Source organism: Hibiscus syriacus, unplaced genomic scaffold (assembly GCF_006381635.1).
Source record: "Hibiscus syriacus cultivar Baekdansim isolate YM2019G1 unplaced genomic scaffold, ASM638163v2 tig00116995_pilon, whole genome shotgun sequence".
Lineage (NCBI taxonomy): Eukaryota > Viridiplantae > Streptophyta > Magnoliopsida > Malvales > Malvaceae > Hibiscus > Hibiscus syriacus.
The window spans coordinates 806,747-833,372 of NW_024063511.1; the positions used below are offsets into that span (position 1 = coordinate 806,747).

At 34.0% G+C, this 26,626-nt stretch overlaps 1 pseudogene; it reads left to right on the plus strand.

Annotated features, from left to right (window-relative positions):
* Positions 1–18,535: 18,535 nt before the first annotated feature.
* On the plus strand, positions 18,536–24,429 carry LOC120193392 (annotated as a pseudogene).
* The last annotated feature ends 2,197 nt before the right edge of the window (positions 24,430–26,626 follow it).

The following is a 26,626-nucleotide window of genomic DNA, read 5'->3' on the forward strand; positions in this document are numbered from 1 at the left end:
TCAACGAGAATGAAAAAGTAAATCTGGGGGGTTTCTAAGAATTCCAGGTTTTTTTTTTCTCATGGTTGAATTGGAAAGCGTTTTTGCTTGCAGCCTTTTGTTGTTCTGCTGGTTTCTTTTTAGTTTATTGATGTTAGATTGTCTTTTTTATTAATCAAACAGCTTATGATTTTTCTGCCATGAGTTACTCCAGGTGATTACAATGAAAGTTTGTATTTTGATTTCTTAAAATTGGATGATCAATTAAAAAATTGTGAGATGAATACGATAAACCAGGTATGATATTTAGCCAAAGTAGTTCATTGTAAGTACTCCATATTGTTCTATTAAAATGTCTGCAGAATGAGCGGGTTGATCTGATATCAGATGATGATGATAGGACTGAAATTATTTCTTCATCAGCTTTTGCTTCCTCTCCTATTGAGTGTAGAGGTATTTTTCTTATCCATTTGAGTTTGCTTCATAAGTTACAACATCCTGCACCTCTCAGATTATTCAGAGGAACAACTTTCAGTTCATGCTCCTGAAGGACATGATATTGTAACTACAATACTCCCTTTTTATTAATAACTAAGGAAAGTTTTCTTTTGATTTTTGTTTAGAGGGATATTATTGAAAATATTAACAAGTCGGTTTTAAGTTCTGTAATTTCTACTTTCTGCTAATTCTTCATGCTAATACTAAATTTCTTTAAAGGACTTTATTTATTTGTTTTTAACTTACAGGAAAGAGAGAATGCTAAAGTTGTCATTTCCCCTGATTTTATGTTTTAGAGGTATGCATAGTACAGAAAGTCAATTAACTTCTTCAAAAACCTGCCTCAAGTTCATTGTAAGTACTCCATATTTTGTTGCTTGATTTTTCTTGTCTAATTAGAAGTCCTAGACTTTGTCCCTGAGTGATATATTAAAAAGATCCTAAACCTCTGTGTATTGTTCTATTAAAATGTTGCAGAATGAGCGGGTTGATCTGATATCAGTTTGATTTTTGTTTAGAGGGATATTATTGAAAATATTAACAAGTCGGTTTTAAGTTCTGTAATTTCTACTTTCTGCTAATTCTTCATGCTAATACTAAATTTCTTTAAAGGACTTTATTTATTTGTTTTTTAACTTACAGGAAAGAGAGAATGCTAAAGTTGTCATTTCCCCTGATTTTATGTTTTAGAGGTATGCATAGTACAGAAAGTCAATTAACTTCTTCAAAAACCTGCCTCAAGTTCATTGTAAGTACTCCATATTTTGTTGCTTGATTTTTCTTGTCTAATTAGAAGTCCTAGACTTTGTCCCTGAGTGATATATTAAAAAGATCCTAAACCTCTTGTGTATTGTTCTATTAAAATGTTTGCAGAATGAGCGGGTTGATCTGATATCAGATGATGATGGTAGGACTGAAATTATTTCTTCATTAGCTTTTGCTTCCTCTCCTGTTGAGTGTAGAGGTATTTTTCTTATCCATTTGAGTTTGCTTCATAAGTTACAACATCCTGCACCTCTCAGATTATTCAGAGGAACAACTTTCAGTTCATGCTCCTAAAGGACATGATATTGTAACTACAGTACTCCCTTTTTATTAATAACTAAGGAAAATTTTCTTTTGATTTTTGTTTAGAGGGATATTATTGAAAATATTAACAAGCCGGTTTTAAGTTCTGTAATTTCTACTTTCTGCTAATTCTTCATGCTAATACTAAATTTCTTAAAAGGACTTTATTTATTTGTTTTTTAACTTGCAGGAAAGAGAGAATGCTAAAGTTGTCATTTCCCCTGATTTTATGTTTTAGAGGTATGCATAGTACAGAAAGTCAATTAACTTCTTCAAAAACCTGCCTCAAGTTTGAGGGCTCAACTATGTGTATGGGATGAAGAAAAAAATAGTTTTATATGGACTGTTGATGAGCCATTAGTATTGATGTAAAATGGTGTGAAAGGGTGAGTTACTAGACATGTTTTCTCTTGGTTTTTTCTTTAAAGTTTGTAAGATATGCTTTAAGAATATAGTCTTTGTGCTAGCGGACATAGGTTGAAACAACCATTATGACTCTTGTTCTACCATCAAAGAATTCTAAGAGAGTTGGAAAGGAAAATTAAACTTTGGTAGGTTGTCTATTTCCCCTTGTCTTTTGGATAAATACGTGAAATCTTATTTGGGTTATCTTTCTGATCAATATTAGCTATATTGGAGGGTTGTTGTGAAAAAGCCTATAGAAATTTTGTCCAAATTAAACAAAATGGCAGAGTATGCTCCTGATGAAAAGACCAATCTTTATGAGTTTAGCTTCTAGCAATATCTTTTCTCAGTAGAGCAATTCCAGTTCTCGGTCATTTTTCTCTCTTATGCTTGCATTTTAGGAAGAAAGTCTTCTGCTCATAGAATTTTACTCTTTTTTCCTTTTGCTTTTTCAAATATTTTTACTGGTTATATTGATAATTGAAGCTAATGTATTTTATACCTTGTTTTATAGTAATTTTGTGGGTTTGACTATGACATGAAATTAAGTTTGAGCCTAGTGTTATGTGTGGACCAATTGACAAGAAAATAACCTTCCAAGCTTGCCAGGTATACATTACATTTCAATTCTTATGAGTTTGTTTTGGTTTTGTTTAAAGTGTTTTATCGTCAAACATTTTCACTGTAGCTTGTGAATGGTGACATAATTTGGTTTCAAAAGTCTCTTCCTGTCGAAAGTACTAATCAATATCACTGTGCAGATGTTCCTTCATTTCTCGAATATGTTCATAACCGCCAGGTATACATTACATTTCAATTTGTATCAGTTTGTTTTGGTCGGTTTTAAGTGTTTACATTTTCACGGCAGCTTGTGGATAGTGGAATAATTTGCTTTCAAAGTCTTCCTGTCGAAAGTACTAATCAATACTATCCAGATGTTTTCATTTATGGAATATAATTGTCAGGTACATTTCTTCATCCTTTATATTTACAGTTTTCTAGTCAGTAAGCTTATCCCTATCATTTTTGGATGAGAATTGTGGAAGTTAACTTCTCTGTTATTGTCTGCTTTTTATATTTACAGTTCTCTTATGCTTGTTTTTTAGGATGAAGGTCTATCATTAAATTTTACTCTTTTTTTTCCTCTTGCTGTTTCAGATATTTTCACCGGTTATATTGATAATTGAAGCTAATGTATATTGTTCCTTGTTTCACTGTAATTTTGTGGAAGTAGGATTTGTAAATATTCTTTATTGGTTAGGATCTCTAACTTTAAGGGATTGTATTTATTACTAGAACCAGTCACTTTCCTAGTTTAGAAGCTTCTTAAGATAAGACATTTGCTTGTATATTTTACTGTATGTTTCCTTCATGTTGTAAAACTAAAATTCTCTGAAAAAATTCTTTATTTCACGTTAAATTCAGATTGTACAAAGGAATGTATATATACAAGTGTTTTCAAGAGTTTGAGATAAAATAGAGTTCTAAAGTTGGTGTCAAAGTAATACTAGTATTTACATCTAACTATAACTCACACTCCCCTCAAGCTGGGGAATAGATGTTGTAAAGACCCAGCTTGGGTGTAATCTCGTCTAAATTGATTCTTGGAAGTGCCTTGGTCAAATATCGGCTATTTGATCTTTTAAAGAGACATAGTTGAGTTTTACGGATCCACCATTCACCTTTTCTGCAATGAAGTGTCTGTCGATCATCACATGCTTAGTTATGCCAGTTAATTTCCCCAAGTCACCAAATTTCCCCAACGAACAATAACCTGTTCGATCTCCTATCATTTAATTCTCCAGCCCAACTTGAACTTGAAAAGATCTTGATTGTTCTATCTTCATGTTTTCTGAAGATTAATCCATGAACCGGTGTCATCTCCAAATACCTTAAAATACGAGATACTTCCAAATGTTCTTTCTTTAGGATCGTTCATGTACTGACTCACATACTCACAGAGAATACTATGTCTGGTATAGTAAGTGACAAGTAGATGAGCTTGCCCATTAACATTTGATATTGTTCTTTAACTTCATATTTGCTTCCATGGGAGTTTCTGAAGGCTTGCAACCTGTAAATCCAGTTTCAGAGAGTAAGTCCAGAATTATTTTCTTTGATTTATGACGACCCCTTCTTTGATCTTGCTACTTCCATGTCCAAAAAATACCTCAAGGTCCTTAAGGTCCTTGGTTTCAAATTCTCGTGCAGCAATGTCTTCAAATTTTCGATTTCTCTGATGTCATCACCTATGATGATGATGTCATGCCACGTAGACAATTAAGACTGCCCTTTTATTATTTGGACCTTTTCTTCACAAAAAGAGTGATCAGATTGACATTGTTTATTTTGTCTTGTAAGAGTACCTAACATCAACCCTCTAACCAACAACAAACTACCCAAACATGATTACAACCCAAATTACCCTATGCCCGATTTAGCCAAGCTATCAGCCTCCCAATTCACACATCTCTTTACAAACCTAATAATTACAATACGATCCAAACACAATTACAATTTCCTTAACTAACGGGGTAAGCATAGCCAGGACACGCTCCCAGATCTTTATCCAGTTCAGGCATTAGCTGTCTCCAAAATTAACCAACCTTTCTATCCCACTCAGATATGGGAGAATTACAGTAATTTGTTTTCTTTATCCATTCAAGGCATTAGCTGTCTCCAAAATTAACCACCTTTCCATCCCACTCAGATATGGGAAAATTACAGTAAAATTATGTCTTTTGACATATTATTTACCATCTGAATAATTTTTTCCTAACCTTTTGCTTGACTTTTGACATTGAGGCATGATTCTTTGGTTGTGCTTTAATTTCCATGAATTAATTTGAGGCCCATATTCCATCTGAATAATTTTTTCCTAACCTTTTGCTTGACTTTTGACATTGTGAGGCATGATTCTTTGGTTGTGCTTTAATTTCCATGAAATTAAGTTTGAGCCCAATATTATGTGTAGACCAATTGACAAGAAAATCACTTTCCAAGCCAGGTCTACATCACATTTCAATTTGTATCAGTTTGTTTTGGTTGGTTTAAAGTGTTTTATTTATCTAACATTTTCATGGCAGCTTGTAGATGGTGACTTAATTAAAGCTAATTGTACCTTGTTTTGCAGTAATTTTGTGGGTTTGATTGTGACGTGGTATAATTTGCCATCTGATTAATTTTTCCTAACTTTTTGCTTGACTTTTTCATGACTTTATGTATGAACTAATTAACAAGAAAATCATCTAGAAGCTAGCCAGGTATACATTACATTTCAATTTGTATCAGTTTATTTTGGTTGGTTTAAATTGTTTTACTCGTCTGATATTTTCACTGCAGCTTGTGGATGGTGACTTAATTTGCTTTCGAATGCCTCTTTTTCTCGAAAGTACTAATCAATACCATTATCCAGATGTTCCTTCATTATTGGAATATGTTCATAACTGCTAGGTATACATTACATTTCAATTTGTATCAGTTTATTTTGGTTGGTTTAAAGTGTTTTATTCGTTAACATTTTCACGACAGTTTGTGGATGATGGCATAATTTCCTTTCAAAGTCTCTTCTTGTCGAAAGAACTAATCAATACCGCTATCCAGATGGTCCTTCATTTCTGGAATGTAATTGCTAGGTACATTTCTTCATCCTTGATATTGACAGTTCTCTAGTCGGTGAGCTTATCCCTATCATTTTTATTGGATGAGAAGTGTGAAAGTTGACTTCTTTCTTATATTGCCTGCTTTTTATATTTACAGTTCTCTTATTCTTGCATTTTAGGATGAAAGTCTTCTGCTCATTGAATTTTACTCTTTTTTCCCTTTAATTAAACATATACTATTGCATATAAAATAATATGACGACTGTGTATAGAAATGTTCATGAACCTATGATTCAATAGAGGATTCTATTCGATTTATTAGAAATACTTTGATTATGTTTTTGAATATTAAATTATTTTTAAAATAATGTTTTTTCTAATTATGTTATTGTGTGGTATATATCATAATATAAATTGTAAGTAAATAAATTTAAAATAACATAAAATGAGAAAAATCTGGTTTGGATCGGGTCAAGTTGAGTTCGGCTTTTGGGTGAAAAATACACAATTCGGAAAAAATATATAATTTTACCTTATATATTTAAGAATAATTACAATAATACTCTTTTATATATTATTTTTCAATTAATTTTTATTTTTTTATTATTCAACTGTGTTTAAATTTTATCTCAAAAAATCAAATCGAGACTGGTTGGCCAAACCTTAGATCTGCCCATCCCTACAAGCGTTAAATATAATAAATTTACATGAAAATATTTTTTCTTTTTTAAAAGGTGTTCTAATTTTCTCTCTTTTTTAAAAAAAGGCTTTTTTTCTGATTTAGTTTTCTTGAAGTTTTCTTTTTTATGATTTAGTGTCGTTTAAAATGTTTTCCCAACTTTTTTATGTTTGGTCCAAAGAAAATACGGAAGTCAACTGAAAATGTTTTAAGGTCAACGTAAAATTGACTCCTTAAGGAATTGGAATCTGAAGGAATTGAAATCTGAATATGAAACATGTTTGGTTGGCAGGAAATTGAATTGAAATTTAATTTTATATTATGTTTTGGTTCACAGACATATCAGATTTGATTTCAGTAATATAAATGGCAGAATTGTCCTTCTTCTTTTTTGCTTAATTTTAGTTTTTTATAACTTACATGTAACAATATATTATAAAATTTTAAAAATATTAAATTTTTATTTATTGATTGTTTTTCATTTCAATAAATTATAAAAATCATAATAAACATCATAACTTAAAATTGTCCCAATTAAGGATGGCCATGAGTCGGGTTTTTGGTCCACTGACCCGACCCGAACAAGGGAACCTCCACCCGAGATCCGACCCGACCTGAAATAATAATAAAAAAATTATTCAATAAAAGTAGTGACTTAATTGAAAAAAATTATATATAGAGGGGTATTATTATAATTATTCTTAAATATATAAGGTAAAATTATATATATTTTCGGGTCGGGTCGGATATTTTTCACCCTAAGCCCGAACCCGAATATCACACTTAAAAAATCCGATCCGAATATTACACTTAAAAAAACTCGACTTGAATATCAAACTTAACAAAATCGACCCGACCCGATCCCAATTTTTTTTTAAAAAAAAACCGACCGATCCCGATTTTTTAAAAAAAACCGACCCGATCCCGGTTTTTTTTAAAAAAAACGACCCGAATATCACACTTAAAAAACCCGACCGACCTAAATATCACACTTAAAAAAACCTGACCCGACCCGAACCCGATTTAAAAAAAATTGACCTGATCTCAATTTTTTTTAAAAAAAATTCGATCCGAATATCTAAAGATTGATGAATGTAGTACGGTCAATTATGTCATGTTAGGAATGAAATTTACTTTCCTCCTTGATGGAATTAGATTCCAAGGGATTCAACCAAACGCCAAAATCATTCGATCAAGTGGCCTCCTCACGGGCGTTTATTGACTCAGGCGGACAGTCATATTCTCAAGTAATATATGTTTAGGCCCGACTCATTCAGTTTGGCGGGTAGCCATGTGGATTATTTCCAAATAGAAATTATTTTTTTATGCAATTGGTGATAGTGGAGCTTGCAATTTGCATATTTTTATTGCACTTAAAAGGAAATGTCCGCATGGTCCTTAGCAGTGGCACGGGGGAATGAGCCTTGAAATTATCGTTTGTCGTTGCGTATTTTCTCACTCTAATTCGTCTCCATCGTCATCCTCATCAACAACCAAATTTTTCTTCAGGTTTGTTTGATATCTGCTTTCAAGTTTCTTCTTCTTCTTATACACTGTCTTTGTTGGGGGAATATTATCCAAATTAGCTTTTCTGTTTCATTTTGATTTGAAGGGAATTAGTTCGATTTCTCCTTTTCTTTCATTTTGATTTTGAATGGAGATTGAGACGTGGATTTCGGATTGAGAGCCTTGAATTGATTCTTATTGTCTTGCTGTAAATTTAGTTTATTTGCTTCTTTGTTTCAATTGATCATATCAGTCTTGTTTGGATTTACTGTTTGTTGCAAAATTATTGGTTGTTTTTTTTTGCTGTAAATTTAGTTTATTTGCTTCTTTGATTTAATTGATCATGTCAGTCTTGCTTCTGGATTTACTGTATGTTGCAAAATTATTGGTTTATTTATTTATTTATTTTGCTTTTAAATTTAGTTTATTTGATTGTATGTTTCTTTCGATCGTATTCAGTCATGCTTCTGTTTTATTGTTTGTTGCAAAAATATGGTTGTTTTTTTTGCTTTAAATTTAGTTTATTTGATTGTTTGTTTCTCTCGATCATATTCAGTCTTGCTTCTGGTTTTAACTTTTTGTTGCGAAATTATTAGTTTGTCGAAAATGAAAATGGGATGCAATACTCACAGAACCAACGAGGTAGATGATGATAAAAATGGACTATTGTTCACAGAAAACACAAATAAGTCTAAATGTTTCTCTCTCCTGAGACAATTAACTTAAGTACAAACCATAATCTTTCAACCATTATGGACGAGTAGTGAGGGTCTTTATTCCAAATCTTGTGAATAAACCAAATTATAAAGTCCTCTACGTTTGCATTTGTTCAATATGCGAAAAAGAAGAAGGTAGAAGAAAGGGTAAACCTTATGATCAAAGATGTGTGAGAAGGTAGAGAGAGAAAGAGAGTGAGCGTGTCAGGTCCTTTTTCCTCCGATGAGGAATGAATTGTCTTTGTTTATAATCTTAGTAAGAGAGTTGCTAGAGGTGAATTAAGAGAAATTTTCAACCATTTGGACAAGTAGTGAGGGTCTTTATTCCAAATCTTATGAATAAACCAAATTATAAGTCCTCTACGTTTGCATTTGTTCAATATGCGAAAGCAGAAGGTAGAAGAAGAGCTATTCAGAATATCAATGGAACGTGATTGATGGGAAGAGATTATCGGTGGGTTGCAAAATATAGAATTCAATGAAACGAGAAAGATGATAGAAGATTACAGATGGAAATTAACAAGCCACTTAAAGGGATAAAAGAAGTCATGAGGAGGAGATGCATATCCCTAAAGAAGATTATGGTTGGGCGAAAAGTTCAAGGGTTATTAAATACCCTTTTGAGCCAGAAGAGGTGAAGAAAGCTCTGGCAAAGAAATGATTCGATGTAAAAATAGTAAGATGAGGATGTAAGGAATTCATGTATTATCATGTTCAAATATAAAGAAGTATTCAAACGCGTGGATGAAGTTCCGAGAGGAGTTTTTCTTCTGGTTCAACTGGTTGGCTCTTTGTTGAATGAAGAAGGTGTGTATTTGGCGTATTGCTTGGTTGAGCTAGATGGATTACCACTTTTATGCTAGAGTGAACCTTTTTGGAGAAACTTGCAGCTAGGTGGGGGAGTTTATATGTATCCCGGACGAGACAAGACAGGGAGGATCTCACTTCGACGAGAATATTCATAAGGGTGGCGAGTCCTTTTGATGTACCAGATTTTATTAATATAGGATCATATGGAAGGTTCTTTAAAGTTAAAATAAAATTAGGATCGAAATGCAAAAATGTCCCTGCTGTAATCGGAGATGAGCTACAAACGAATTCTGATGATGCTACAGTGATGATTTTTTGAAGGAGGAAATTCAAAAATACTCATGATCATTGTGGAACGTCATCAGATGTAGTAAGGTCAAATGTGATCACGTGGTTAGAGAAAGGAAAAGAAAGTGGGCTACATGAAGTAGGTGGGAGATAATTTTTGAAAAATAAGTCCCACAAGGAACAAGTCAGCCCAATCAGACTCTAAATGGGATTTTTCTTCTTTGGCAAAAAATCATCCTGTTGGCCAACTTTTAATTTCAAGTGGGATGGGTCAAAGAAACATAATAAGTTTCGGTTAGTATCTAATAGAAATGAAGATGAAAGATGAATTACAGCAGAGGAAAAAACTGAGGGAGACAATCAATTAGAAGCCTACTCTCTTGATATGGAACCGGATTCAAAACTGCAGCAGGAAAAACATTGATGTTTAATTTGACGATCCCCAGCAGTGGAACTCAGTATATCCGGTATCTAGTTGTCTGTCTATTAAAAGTGCCCCTGACGGAAGGAGGAAAAGAGGACGTTTTGCTAGAGTTTATATAAGGTTAAGTGATAGACGATTATGGCTTTGTTTGGGCATTGAACAAATTAATATGCATTCAGAGGTCAATCCGATCCAGGACAGAAGAAAACAGATGTTGGAAAACTTTCATCGCTTTCTATAACTAATAGGGTACACAGGAATTGATCAAAAAAGGAATAGGAAAAGATCACAGGAGGAGGAGAAGAACTTTAATAAATGAAGCTCTAGATTTAGTTACTAATTCAACTATTTCGTCAACAACTTTTTTCGATGTTGTTGGAGGAAGCTATGACTACTTGGGATGTCTGTCAGATGTTAGGAATTTCGTTCAAGGACGGGAAACATGCTTTTATCACCAAAATTCTAAATCTGAAAAAAGATGAGGAGGCAGTAAGGAAATGTTGAGATGGGGAGACTAGTGGTTAGCAGCAGTTATTGGTGTTTTGGGTTTTTGGTAGTAATATTTTCATATGTAAATTAAGCATTCTTTCGTGGAACATAAGAGGTTTAGGGAGGAAAGAGAAATCTGTAGCAGTGACAAGAAATATTAAGAAAATCAAACTCGTTTTTCTTTTTATTCAAGAATCAAATCTCGAACAATGTCATATGAGGATTACAAGGAGGATTGGGGGAAATTTGTTAAGGGGTTTGTTATTGTCTCCATCAGAGGGGTCTGTGGTGGGTTTATTACTATGTGGAATGAAAATGTGTTTGAAGTCTCGCAAGACAACATGTTCATAGCAGGTTTCTTGTATTAGTGGGAATTTCAAAGAAGGCAAAAGTGAGTGTGCGCTTATAAATGTTTATGGCCATTCTGTCGAATCTGAAAATGAAGAGTTTATAGGGAATTGTTTATGGCCAGTGTGTATTGGGGGTGATTTAATGCGTATCTTGATCCGGAAGAAAAGATAGAGTGTTCAAAAAACTGGCATACTATAGACATTCTTCGATCTTTTGTACATCAAACTACTCTCATAGATTTGCCCATTTCAGGAGGATCTTTCAATTGGTGTAATAACTGAAAAACACCTAGTGGGTTAGATTAGAATGGTTCTTAGTTGTGGCAGATTCCTAAGCAGTTTCCTAATATTTCACAAAGTCTACTGCCGAAATCCATTTCCGATCATAATCCGATTATGTTGGAGGATGCTAGTCTAAATTGGGGTCCCAAACCATTTAGATTTTTTAACTATCTATTAGAGGAAACGTTTTGATGAAGTGGTTGAAGAATCTCTAGCAGTGGACAAAAAGAAGAGTATTAAAGGCGAAATTGTCATAATTTTGTAGGTTACCAAAAAGAATATCAAAGTGGCTTGACAGTTGTTATCTAGGGCTGGCATACTCTATTTCCTTGCTGGAAACAAAATAAATGAAATAGAGTTAAAGTCACAAAGAGGAATTTTAAATACAAAGGATTGGGATGAGTTGATAGAATACAAAGAGGAGAGTATTTGGTTTCAAAAGTCAAGATCGAGATGGATCAAAGATGGAGATAAAAACACGAAGTTCTTCCACATTAGTGCTATGAAAAGGAGGGATTGACAAAGATTAAATCCCTTGTGTTTAAGTTCTTCAAGGACACGCTTATAATGTAAAATCAACGATGGAAGTAGAGGGTATCAATCTTATTTTACACAATTGACAGTAGCTCAAAGTGCTTTCCTTGAGGAGAATTTTCTGAGCAAGAAGTGTGGCAAGCAATTTCAACTTCTTAAAGTTCAAAAGCTCTAGGTCCGGATGGTTTACTATAGGCTTCTACAAAAAGTATTGGAAGAGCTTGAAGGAGCAGACTATGAAATTTTTTTCAGAATTTTATAATGGAAAGGAGTGAGATCATGGGGTTAATCATGCCTTTATTACCTTTTTCCAAAGAAGGTAATCCGGAGAAACTTGAAGATTATAGACCCAGTCTTGTTGGCATCCTTCATAAAATTTTGTCTAAAGTTTAGCTAATGAAGGCATTGATTTTTGGAGGAAAAAAAAGGCTTAAAGGGGTGGTATTTAATGTGGACTTTAGTCGAGCATATGACACTGTAGAATGGCCGATTCTTCTCAAAATAATGAAAGAGATGGGCTTCAGTGAGAGATGGTGTTCATGGATTTTGCAGTGTGTTCTACAGCTTCAATCTCGGTTTTAGTGAATGGGTCTCCGACAGAAGAGTTCCTATTACTAAAGGTTTAAGACAAGGTTGTAGCCTTTCTCCATTGTTGTTCAATATGGTTGGTGAATTGTTTCATTTGATGTTGACTAAAGTTGTTGAATTGGGGCTATTTCAAGGGTTTTCTTTTGGAAAAACTCAAAATTCTTTTACTCTGTCTCATTTACAGTTTGCGGATGATTTAATTATTTTCTGTCAGCTTCTATTACTCAGATTGAAAACGTAAGAAGAGTTTGAGAATTTCCAACTTAATGATGGGGCTACATTTGAATTTAGCTAAGAGCAAACTCTATGCTATTAATGTAGAGAATGACTACTACAAGATTGGGCTAAGGCAATTGGGTGTTCTGTTGGTTCATTTCCTTCAATCTATTTAGGCCTTCCTCTTGGAGAAAAAAAAAAACTCAGAGAATTGTCGGAACCGATCATTGAGAATTTAACAAGAAATTGGCAGGGTGGAAAGCTTCTTCACTATCTATGGTTGGTAGATTAGTTCTTCTAAAGTATGTATTGTCATCATTACCCATTTTTTTCCTATCTATTTTTAAGATGTCGAGTAAAATTAGTCAAAAGATTAATTCCTTGATGGCGATTTTCTATGGGGTAGTGGGTTGAAAGGAAAATTCATTGGGTGAGCTGGAAGAATGTTTGCAAACCGCAGAGAAGTGAAGGCTTGGGAGTCGTTGATATGAACCTTACCAATCGTGCTTTGTTAGGAAAATGGGTGTGGAAGTTTGCCAATGAAAAAAATACATTGTGGAAAAAAAATTATGTAGCAAAACACAACCATGGACATCAATAAGGTTATCTCTCAGCAGGATTCTTGATTTGGAGAGGAATTGTGAATAATTTCTTGAAGGATGATTCCATAGGAGGCAGTCTTAGATCACATGCAAAGATACAAGTGGGGAATGGTAAATCTATCTCTTTTTGGAATGATACTTGGATTGGGGATTTTCCTTTGAATATTTTGTTTCCTAGGATTTATGCCCTTTCTCCGAACAAGTGGGTAAAGTGGTTGACTTTGGCAACTTTGATTCGAATGGATGGGAGTGGAACATTAAAACTAGGAGGAATTTATACGATTGGGAAGTTGAACAGCTGTTGAATTATTGGAGTGGCTAAATAACATTAAACTGGGGATACAATGGACGATTTTTTATTGTGGAATGGAATTGGTGATGGGTTGTTCTCAGTTAAAGCTTGCAGGATGTCACTTAAAACTATTAAAGATGACAATTTTTTGTGGAAAAATGGGTTTGGTCGGGGTTAGTTCCTCCAATGGTAGAATCTTTCCTTTGGCAAGTTTGTCATCGAAGAGTAGCTGTGAGAGTGGAGTTGAAGAATAGGGGAGTTCAATTAGGGGAAGACAGTCTTTGTCTCGTTGTACTCAGTGTGAAGAAATAGTGCAACATCTATTCTTTCCTGCTCATTTTCATGGGATCTTTGTAACAAAATAATAGGCTATTGGGAGTTGGTTTTAGCTCTGCCTAATGACCCTTCAACACTTTTCAGCTCATGGTCTGTTTTGAGACCGAATTCACTTATATGGAAGTTTATCTCGAGGCAGTTTTTTGGTCAATTTGGAAGGTGAGGAATACATTGTTTTGAAAGGAGAATTTGGACAGATCGTCCTTGTTTTTTATTGTTAAATTCAGATTAGCCAATGGTTTTAGCAAAGTACCCTCTTGTTCCTATTCAAGTAGACTTTGTTGATTAGAGACCCTTCTTTGGCTGACAATCTTACTGCTTTTTAAGGATCAGAACAAGCTTGTTTTATGTTGAAGTCCTCCTCCAGTTGATTTTTTAAATGAATGTGAATGGGGTTGTCAGTAGTTTTTAGGTTTATAGGTGGAATAGGGGGTATTCTTAGAGATTGGAATGATATTGTTCTTATTTCATTTTCAGACAATATTGGTCCTAGCCCTCCTCCTATAGTAGAATTAAAGCCATAAAGAAAGGCATCGACATCTTTGTCTCTTCAGAATGGGCGTTGAAAGGAATACTGATTATTGAGAGTGATTGTAGATCAGCAGTGGATTAGATTAAAGCTCTTTCGTCGGTTCCTATTTTTCTTACAAATTTAGTCAAAGAGATTGTGTCTATGTATCAGAGAAGAGATGATTGTAAGGTTGATACCTAGGTGTTGTAATTGCGAGGCTGATAAGCTAGCAAAGGAGGGGATTGGTTGATTGTACGTTTTATTTGTAATTGTTAGTTGTTTTGTGTGTTTTAGATAGCAGCTGTAACAGAGGATTGTTTAAGTCTTATGTAATTGGTTTATCAATAATATATTAAGGCACTATTTTCCTTCTTCCGCTAGATGGTTCTTACCTAACGGTGAAGGACTTCTATGAGGTTTTTAATGAGGCCTAATATTCCTATAAAAAAAAGTACAAACCATAATCAGATCACTTCAATCTTAAAGCTCCATTGCTTTAACTGTCACAGCATGCCTCAGTTTCACCTTTGATTTATTCATTTCCATGCAGTCTCATCACTTTTATTTCCTGTTACATTCTTTGATCCATTGAGTTCAACCTTTAGATTAAAGGGTCAATTATGTTTCAGTAAATGCTGCTCAAAAAACCACTATATCTGCCACAATTGATATTTTTTAAGGTTTTCCTGATTGTTTGTTTATCTCAGGATGTATCAGGCTTTGTGACTACAGATTTGGATACAGAGATATTCTAGCATTAATCATTTCTTGGCTTCTTTATAAGTGATATGTTATATTCTTTCAGCTTCTTCTAATAAGGAGTTTGGCATGCAGAAAGAAGAGTTATAGCAAGAAGCTTACAGGGAGAAAGCTAATATCTAACATGGTTGATTATGATATAAAAGTAGCAACATCAGGCTCCACTGCAGGGAAAATGATTTTTCACCCCATTTTTTTTAAATAAAAGTAAGAGGTCTCATTAAAAACCCCTTTATAGTTGTTCATTTATAAAGGAAATGATCAACTAGCGGAAGGAGGAAAAGAGTATCTCATTTTATTGATATAACATAAAACAACAATAATCCTTGTATTACATCAGAAAAAGACTGTCCTCTAAATATGCAGAAAATATCCTAGATGCAACCAGACAATTACTCAACTCCTTCTTTAGTTAACTTATCCGCCTCCCAATTACAACCCCTAGGAATTAACTTCACTATTAACGCCCTAGACAATACAAAAGACACGATTTCCTTGATTAGATTACTAAAATACACAAGAGCGGAAGAAGGTGACTGGATCCATTCCACACTGTTTTGCAATTACTCTCCAGAATCAATCTACCTTTAGTGACCAAACTGAGAAAAAGAAAATTTCAGTTCCTTTCCTAATTGCCTTCAATTCGGCTAATGGAGGAGGGCCAGGTCCGACACTTTCTGAAAATGATAGAGATGCAGTGTTCCAAGTCTTTCATTTATAAACAACAAAAGTAGGATGTACCAATTCTGAGCAACAGGCTCCCTTTGTATATCCATTCCTTGAGTGTCGTCTAGGATAACAGATTGTCAAACTTGAGGTCTATTCTGCTTTGCATTTTAGAATATTTTGCCTCTACATACCATTGTGCATTTATTACTTAGCATATTCTGTTTTCACTTTGATGGTGTATTTTTCTTTTAGAGTTAAGTCTCTTCTCTTGTTCACTTTATTTGTTAACTGATCTGGTGGACTTGCTTCTTGTTAAGCTTCCCGCTGGTACCTCATTTTATGGAACTGGAGAAGTTAGTGGGAAGTTAGAGTTAACAGGAAAACGAGTGAGTTTTCTTTAGGACATAGCTGCATGAAGGATATTTTCATACCCTTTTATTGCTAATGAAAATTAATACTTTTAGGTTTTACATGGAACACGGATGCCAGGGGTTATGGTCCTGAAACTACATCATTGTATCAATCACATCCTTGGGTTCTGACAGTTCTTCCAAATAGAGAGGCATTGGGGATTCTAGCTGACACGACAAGGCGCTGCGAGGTGTAATGGCTTTCCTTTCTTAAATAATAAATGAATGAAAATCTGCTCAACACTATTCTAGATTTATATGTCCCTTTAACTATCAAACAAACTGTTCTCTAGCAGATTGATCTCAGGATGGGATAGAATTCAGTTTATTGCAGCGCCCTCATTTTCTGTCATTACATTTGGTCCATTCCCTTCGACACTGCTGTGTTGTAGCACTAATTATGAATTAGACTTGAATTATTACGGTCGGATAATATTGTTGTTTTAATGTGATGTAGTATTAATTATACACTTTGACACTATTATTATTATTATTACAATATTATATATTATTATTGTTTTAATGTGGTGTACTATTAATTATAAACTTTGATAATATATTTTTAATAAATCATTTAGATTATATCAATTAAACTTATATAATGTTAATTATACGTTGAAATTCAATTCTAAAAATACTATGAATAAGCATCATGAAGATTTTAAACCTAAAATGTGTATTTATAATACAATCAACATAAATTATATATTATCTAAAAATTTAGTTTAACGTACTTATAAAAATAAACATTTAACTCAAAAATGGTTGTCCCTTGTTCCCATATGTAATGGGGTAAGAGGGAGGTAAGATAGTAGGTTGCTTCAACACTAGATGAGAGCAACTTCTGTAGGAGACCTCCGAATTATGAAATGCCCTCCATGGGACTCGATCCCACGACCTCAGGTTAAGAACCTTGTGCTCTACCAACTGAAAAGTTTTATAAAATATAATTATATAAAAATAAAATTAACTTAATAAACTAAAAGGTATAAAATAAAAAATATATATAATATGCTTGTTTATTAAACAGATTCTGAATTGTTTTCAAAAAAATTAACCAAACAGTGTAAAATTTTTACAATGTATTATCCAAAAAAGAAAATGTTTTTCCAGAATGTAATTCATTTTTCATATTTCATTTTTCGAAAACTGTTTCAGTGAAACAAACGGATCAGTCTCGACTTAATCGGGTCGGGGGTTTTTAAAAAATTTGGTTCGGATCGGGTCAAGTTGATTCGGGTTTAGGGTTGAAAATACTCGATTCGGAAAAAATAATTTTACTTTATATATTTAGGGATAATTACAATAATACCCCGCTATATATTATTTTTTCCAATTAAATCACTATTTTATTATTTAAGGTGTTCAGATTTTATCTCAAAAATCGAATCGAGTCGGGTTGGTCAATCCCGACCCCTGCCATCCCTACTAGCATTAAATATAATAAATTTACATGAAAACATAATTTTTCTTTTTTAAAAAGGTGTTCCGGTTTTTTCTCTCTTTAAAAAGGGTTGATTTGTTTCTGATTTAGTTTCTTGAAGTTTTTTCCCCTGATTTAGGGTTTCCGAAAAATTGAAATTGAGACGGAGCGCATAAGTAATTCGGATGGTTTAAAATTCAGAGATAAACTGTGAGATTAGTTATTATTGTCGCTCGTGAAGCTCTTAAGTTCTTTCATAATTAACATCACGTTTAAACAAAAAATATATTAATAAATATAGTAACGATCATCATTATATCAATAAAAAAATATATTAATGTAATTTAAAAATGAGAAAATCGCCTCAGTGACCAAAAAAAAGTTATAATACATGAAAACATAATTTTTTTCTTTTTTAAAAAGGTGTTCCGGTTTTTCTCTCTTTAAAAAGGGTTGATTTGTTTCTGATTTAGTTTCTTGAGTTTTTCCCCTGATTTAGGGTTTCCGAAAAATTGAAATTGAGACGGAGCGCATAAGTAATTCGGATGGTTTAAAATTCAGAGATAAACTGTGAGATTAAGTTATTATTGTCGCTCGTGAAGCTCTTAAAGTTCTTTCATAATAACATCACGTTTAAACAAAAAATATATTAAATTATTATAGTAACGATCAATAATATTATATCAATAAAAAATAATATTAATGTAATTTAAAAATTCAAGAATGATTTTAATATAATAAAAATAAAAAATAATATTAATAATTTAGACGGAATAAAAATATTCTTTATTTTCTTTTACAAAATATGTATAACATATAATTTTCCGTAATAAATAATTAATTAACGTCATCCTTTGACATTTATTTCCGTCATAAATGGATTAAAATAATCCGCGTGGCCCTAACGCCAAAGAGTTTGCCGCTAAATCTTACCATCCTTGATCCAACTGATCCCTAGTTCGAGGAAGTTAACAACACGCGCCTTAAAACACACTCTCTTTGAACCTTTTACGAAACTTGCTTTTTCTATTCAATTATATTAGATCTGTTTTGTCGTAGTCGGCGCCGCTACTCCTGTTATAGAACTCCCAGCTACACAGCCCGAGTTACAAACTCAAAGCTCGGATTCACCCGGACAGAGAAGAAAGTCAATCCTCTATCAAGCTCCAAAAGGAGAAAAAGAAAATATCTTTATTTCCGCGAAAGTTTGGGGATTCCTTTTCAGCTATCCTTGCAGTTGCAATCATGACCACACTTGTGCAAGTGATTTTTTTATAACTCCAATTAAAGCCTTTCTATTTTTCTTTTTGTTATGATTTAGCTTTGTTTTTGTTAATAATCATCGGTTTTGTTGTTCTGTTTTCGTAAGGGATTTTCCAAGTCTCTAGCCATGACTGTGCTATCGGAGATTGGTGACAAGACGTTCTTCGCTGCCGCGGTTAGTCAAGCTCGAACATTAATATTCCCCCCCCCCATATTGTTTGGTTTAGTTATATTCAAATTATTTAGTGCCTTGCGATTCATTGATTTTGAAACGACTTGAAAGTTGAAGCTAGGGTTGAATTGTAGTGGTGTGAGTACTGGTGTTGAATAATGCGTTAATGACCTTAGTTTAACATCCATTGACCTTTAAGCATTCAATTTCTCAACCCACCCTTCAGGAAGGCTTGCATATTACATTTCATTGGCTACTACTTGAAAATTCTAACATTTTGCACACAAAAAATGCCCTATGGATTCCAGTAACCTAGTAGTGTTAGTGGAATTGACCTGCGGGCAAAATTCTCAGGAAGACAATCATACCATTATGTGTCATTCACGGGGTTAAAATCTTAATGTTTGAACATTTAATTTCTTTGTGGTGATAAGTCCTGTATTTATTATAGTGTCTCAAAGTTACCTTCTTAAACCTTGTTGCATTTGAGTGAAGAAATGGGGCATAGATTGTTTTGAAAATGACAACTTAGCACATGGTCTAATGCTTTAAGCTGTAACAAGCCAATGTCTTCACATTCTTGGAGCAGACATGTATTTAGTTCAAATGCTTGATGTATAAGACTATTAATTTTTCACCGATACAATCTTTATTTTGGAGACGTATATGTAACATAATTGTTAGAAAGAACCCATCGTTTTTAGCTTTACTTTAATGATGTTTCCATTCTTCATTTTTAGGATATACTACTTTCATATTTTTACTTAAATATTTCAAATCCCTTGATACTCTGCTTGTCTGAGCATCACCACTTTGATTACATCTTTTCAGCAATAGCTTGAGCACTGATGTTTTTAAACTCTTATACTTGTTTCAAGATCTTGGCAATGCGTCATCCAAGGAGACTTGTCTTGTCAGGCCTGGCAGCTTTAATTGTAAGTGTTTTTCTTTTTTCCCCTTTGTCTGTACATCCTTTTCATTCAAGTTAACTTTGTAAACATTTTTGTTTTCTCGAGCATCATAGTTATTGAAATATTTTTTCTGTAGGTGATGACTATTCTTTCTGCTGTTGTTGGCTGGGCTGCTCCAAATCTTGTAAGTGGTCTGATTGCTGTTTGAGAAGACACTTCTGCATTTGGATATGTTTTAATTTCCTTTAAAGGACCTGAACATCACTAAAGTTCGTTTTAGTGGAATTTCAAGATATATCTAGTGAACTAAAGTTATTCTTGGTCATCTTTGCCTGTAAATTTTGCCAAATAGGATGAAAAGAGGGAAGCTATGTGTTAGGAAAGGAGCTGTGTTGAATTCAAGCTGATTGATCCCTATTTTTTCAAGTTACAGATTAGAAATGCATCGGAGATACTTTTGTGTGGCTATAATGCCCACTATGGCTATGTAGAATACCTTGATACTTTTTTTCCTTCTATCTGTGCTGTTGTTGCCCCTTAGCATCATCTAGCAACATAAATTATCCAATGAAAAAATTAAAAGAACATCTTGTAGCATTTTCTGATGAGGTTTAAATTGCTGGCAGTTAAAATCCTTGGTTTATTGAGGTATGTTTTTTAGTAATGTATAGATGGCCTCCTTTGTTCTAACTAGGATTGCTATGATAGTTCTCTCTCTCTCTCTTTCTAATTTAGAACTTTTTCATGGCTGAATGCAGTGGAATTACGGTGCTTCAAGAACTAGATTTTAAGCTTTTATCTGATATTTGGTTTTGTTAAAATTATGATATTAGTTGCTAGGAGGCTTATGGATTTTCCATATGATTTTGATTATTGAGTTTTTGGATAATTTTGATTGGATTTTCAACTTCTTGCTCGATTGTTGCATATGAAATTTTGATTCCAAGTTAGTTGCTTATCAATCAAACTTGAAAATTTAGAACTACTTGGTGTTTGAAAACCACTGCCTGACCTGTTACATTTCTTTGTATGCTTTACAAATGTTGATTAAACCTTTTCAGATGTACACTTAGAATGGATATTTGGATTCCAAGTGAACTGTCAGCCACTTTAGCCTGTGTTTTCATCGGTAACTGTTATTTTTCGAACTCTAGTGTCAGTGTGATGACCTTCATACTGACCATACACCAAAGTTTGTTACTCGAACTCGAGTATAAGTGTCAGGCACGGGTATGTATCCGACACGGTTGGCTAGATTTTTCTAAGTTTTTCTATATATTGGAGGATTCTTGAAAGTCATTCCCCATATCCAAGTGTCAGACATGGATACTTCATGAAAAACAAAGAGTCTGAGCAACATAGCATCAAAAGGCAGCCGGCTTGGCTAATTAATTTAATTGAATTTCATTTGAACCACAGACTCTAACTTTAAACTGGTATGAAAAATACTCTCATTCTCTTCTTGTATGATTTCTGTTATGCAGATATCTAGGAAATGGACTCATCACATAACAACAGTGCTGTTTTTGGATTTGGTCTGTGGTCTTTATGGGACGGATTTATGGAGAGTGGGTAATACCTTTTCTGTTATTTCTCTAGTCCTTTTCATTGTTCTTTAACATTTTCATGGGTGTGATTCTATTTGTCATGCTTAGGTAGAGTAAGATTTTGTTTAACTATAAATGATTTTGACATGACCTAACTATGTTTTCACAATAGGGACGATGAAGAATTAGCTGAAGTTGAAGCAAAACTGGTAATTTTTTTAAATAAGTTTCCTGATGTTTAAGTGAACATTTTCTTTTCAATGAAAAAAATGACATTGTTTGTTACTTTATTGTTGTGATCAGGATGCCGACTGGAAGGACAACACAAAAGCGGTCAAGGGGAAGTAAGGTACAAAAACAACCATACCAAAACACATTTGCTTTACTGATAGGACATAAATTTTTGTTACTAAATTCCTTGCAAGTGTATCAACTGAAACCTAGGTGATTGTGAATTCAGTGACTTGAGTTGACCTGGATTCAACCTTGTAATAACCCAGTAACTTGGACTGAGCAAAATAGATATGATTTTCTTCTTCTACAAATGCAGTTTAATATATTTTTAAAATTTAGAAATGGCCTAAATTCAACTTTAGTGGAAATAATTTTTTTATAAGAATAGGAGACCTTGTTAAAAACCCCCTTCATGATTAATGGAGCTCGTAAAAAGCTCCTTAATTAGCGGAAGGAGGAAAATAGTGCCTTAGAATTTCATTAAGATCATAATAAGTACTTAGGAATTACAACACCCAAAAACTCCCTTAATAGGAAGTAGAAAACCAAAAAACATCCCTAAACAACAACAACACATAAATCAACCTATTCCAGCCTTAGCTAGGGCATCTGCCTCTATGTTAGCTGTCCTATTAACCCATCTAACAACACCTTCAAAAACTTTAAGCCTATCAACAATATCTTTAACAATAGAAGCATAAACATCTGGACATAATTCAACTTTCTTAATCCAGTCCACTGCCACCCTGCTGTCACTCTCAATAATCAAACGATCCCTGATCAGCTCTCGAAAAGAGACAAAGAACGATAAACCCTTTTGAATAGCTTTTAATTCCATCAAGGTAGGGGGGCCCGGACCAGCAGACTCCTTGAAAGAGCCTAAGATCGAACCAGAATCATCTTTTAAAACACTGCCTAACCCACTTCTCTTCCAGTCACTGGTAGTAGCAGCATCAGCATTTAATTTGATATAGCCCTTGGGAGGAGGAGACCAAGGGAACTTAGATACAATCAGATTAGAGTAGGAAGAACAAGAATCCCCTAAGGAAGGATCAGAGATAAGTGAATCCTTAGGAATAGAAACCTCCTTATGCTTGGCTAAGTACCATGAAGCAAGCCTAAACCTTGCTAAGAAGAAATTCGACTGGTCTAACTTCCCCCTTCAAACACAATAGAATTCCTGATTTCCAAGTGGTCCAAAGGACAACCCCAGGAACAAATGACCAAATAGCATAATTAGTGGAAATAATTTGTAACAGTCAATCGCCTGAACCAATCTATTTTGAAATCCAAAATTCCACGAACGTAAAATGCTTAATCCAGTTGGCTTAATCTCACATCTACATTCAACATTAATTCTTTCCTTTGTTTCTTTGATGAAAAAGCTATTTCTACTTCCCAGATGCAAAACAATTTTAACCTACATTCTTGAGGAAAATGTGATTGTTCCACGAGATCATATAACACCTTTTCCTTCTTGTTAATTGTCTGAAACAAATTTGTTTACCAATGTTGTACTTTATTGCTTTTATTTCATGCATCGGTGTATCTGATTTGAGAAATAAAGTTTTTTGAACATAAAAGTCAGCAAATGTTCATGACAATAGTGAGTTCTATCTGTCACATGCTTCTGAATTCATGGCCTGCTCAATATTTGATATTTTTAACTTAATACTTTTCAGTAAAATTGTTAATCTTCTGACAACATTCAACTGTATGTTCACAGGATGATGATGACTTGAAAAAGAAGAGCCGTCCATTTCTCACACAGCTCTTCTCTCCAATATACTAAAGGTTAAAACTTTACTTAGCCTATTAGTTTAATATTGATAAGCCCGCATCTTGTCAAAATTCTGACTGTGCCTATTTTGGATGCAGGCGTTTTCCATCACATTTTTCGGTGAATGGGGGGACAAGAGCCAGGTGAACTTCAGCAAATGAACTTCATTGTTCTGTCTCTTCTGTAAGAAACCACTATGGCATCTTCATTATTTTGAATTAAGTATTATTTTACTCTCTTTTCAGCTTGCCACCATTGGTCTGGCTGCTGATGAGGACCCATTTGGTGTGGTTCTTGGTGGCATTGTGTAAGTTTTATTACCTTGTGATATGTTTCTTTGTATTTGCAGGAGAAATGCTATTTCCTTCTTATTTTAACCACTATGTATATATATTCTTCATGTTTGCTTTCATTTTAACATGGCAATCAGTAATGTTACTCTTTTTTTCCTTTCTTTGTCTTTTCTAGAGGACAGGCATTGTGCACCACTGCTGCTGTCCTTGGAGGAAAGAGCTTGGCGTCGCAGATATCTGAGAAAATTGTAATACAGATCCATGTTTTTCCTTTTACCCTCGTGCAAAAGTTGTCTGAACATAAATTTTGAGCAAATTCTGAAACCAATTTTTATCACTTTGATGCAGGTTGCACTCTCAGGTGGGGTTCTTTTCATTGTTTTTGGAATCCAATCATTCCTCACCCCAGTTGAGTCTTGATGGCATACTAATGGTTAGTACCAATTTTGATTTGTTGATTACTCACATACACCAAGTGAATATCATGAAATCCAAATTGATCCACTGTTATGGTATTAGTTGGAATATAGCTTTGTACATTAGGCTTCATTCTCACACACTGCATATACTGTTCCTGGATTCTTCCCTGTATTTGCCCGTAAACACGATTACTTTGCTTTGAGCAGTCACAAATAGCGCAACACTTTGAAATTCAGTACTCGCCACCTTCCAAGTCATGGAGAATGATAGTGCACAAGAACTATTTGATACTGATATCATCTTTGGAAGTGCCACAGTCTGTGTTTTACTTTGATTCTCATTGACTATTCTTTTTCAATTTTTCTTTTCACAATATTTAGACATACAGAAATGAAACGAGACGAACTCAAGTAATTTAGTTATGGTCACCGTGTGCTTTCATGCCATCCTGCTATTGCTAGTGTTGTTTAGTTTGTGGGAGTTATGTTATAACTTCCATGATCAGTGCCATCCTCTTGTAAGAGAAGGCCATATTCTACTGAGATAGAGTTATCGCTCATAGACGCATGGCCGATACAAGAAATGGTAAGAGATGATCCATCACCAAGCAGAACCTTATCATGTCCAGTATAACGATGACCCACAGTGGACTGTCTCGGATCACTGATACATGATGCATAGCACCAGAATCAATATACCACTTTATCCCACTGGAATTGGTACCGGAAACCACCAAAGAGTTAACTTGAGCAAATGTAACTGAACCACTGTCACTTGAATCACTGTAACCTACAGATGAACTAACAAATGGCATTATATGAATGATCAAAAGAATCTTGAGAATAGGGGCAGACATTGGCTTGAGTCTCGGCAGACGATCTAGGCCCCGAGGACAAGATCGACTTCCAGTATCTGTCTTGCCTTCTGATATCTGAATCTAGAATCAGTACGCTCTTGATTCATTTTTCTGCTGAAATTGACTGTATTGACCTCAGTGCCACTATCATGTCGAGAGACATCATTGATTCCAAGAGAGAATCTCATCAGATCCTGCACTCGAGCTTCAGTATCCAAAATCACATAAAACGACTTCAGGAGATGAGGGATCTCTGCTGGCAGTGACCAGGCTCGTATTGAGGCAGCAGTAATTAAGTGACCCACTGTAAAAATAGCAGAAAATTTAAAACTTTTCTTAAAATGTAAAATCTTAAAATGATTTATTATTATTCAGAAATAAAATAGGTTTTTCAAACTCAATAAAACAAAATACAATTACATGCCCTAATCACATGTACTATTCTCTGAAAGTAACGCCGGAAGAATTCCTTTATTGATGTCGACAGTTGCACCGGTACAATTCTTTTAACCTGCCATAGTGAGTAATAGAGTGAGCTTCGGAAAGCTCAGTAATACAGAACTACCATAAATGATTACATGACATGTAGATAAATGGAAAACCATATAATTTTCTTATTGAATCATACACATACCAGTTTGTGGAATAATCTGGGTTCCATTAGTTGTTCATCAAGTTGAAGCCATGAAAACACAGTTCATAGGAAGCATTCAAGTATGACATTTTCAGGAGATCGAATAGAATGTCTAGTGTGTTCCAACAGTACAATAAAATCATAATAGGTACACTTATCAAATGATAGTTCAGTAAATCTCATAAAATCATAATGAAATTTAACTTTTGAAACTTGCAGTTTAAACTATTCTCTTGTACATCATCCGCAATTCCTATAATTGCGTCCATAGGGCTTACCTTAAACACACAGCGAAAAGGAAGCCAACCTAAGGATAGGCTTTGGGCCTGTATCCTTAAGTCCGTAAGTTCATAGGGCTTACCCTAAGCACACATCAAAAGAGAGCCAACCTAATGGAACATCTTGGGGCCCGTGAGCCTACCCAAGAGTCACATTAGGTCCGTCAAAGTTTTCCAGCTTGATCAGAGCTGTACTTTATAAATCCTTATCAAAAATACAATTGCACCGTGACATAAATTCCATAAATCCATATACATGGTAATCAAATACCAATTCAAACCAAAAATCAGATAGTCGTCTTAATCTATAAAATATCACAATAAATTGGTGCATCGATAAAACAGGAGCCATAGAATTCAGTGTACCACATTTTAAAACAAATAAACAGTTCAGTAATAAATATGGAACACACTAGAGAATCCAAGTATTTTCAGAGGCCATTGTAGTTATCATTATGGATAAAATGAAACTTATGAAATTTGATCGAATTTCAGGATCAAGGTCCTATTGAGGATAATCGATTACTAACCGATCTAGACAGACATTTAAGGTTAATACTTTAGAATCCCACTATATTTTCGTGTGCATTTGGAAAACGTTCAGGAACCTTTATACATAATAATTCTAAATTCATATTTACTGCGAGTGATTTCATCACACAAACAATCAGGGGTATTCATGAATATACTTTGAATTCATAGGATTTCAGCCCAATTGAACCAAATGAGGTATTCAGAATATTTTCCTTCTGTGTTACTTGTTTTTTCAAACATGACAGAAGTGATTTTAATGAAATATAGA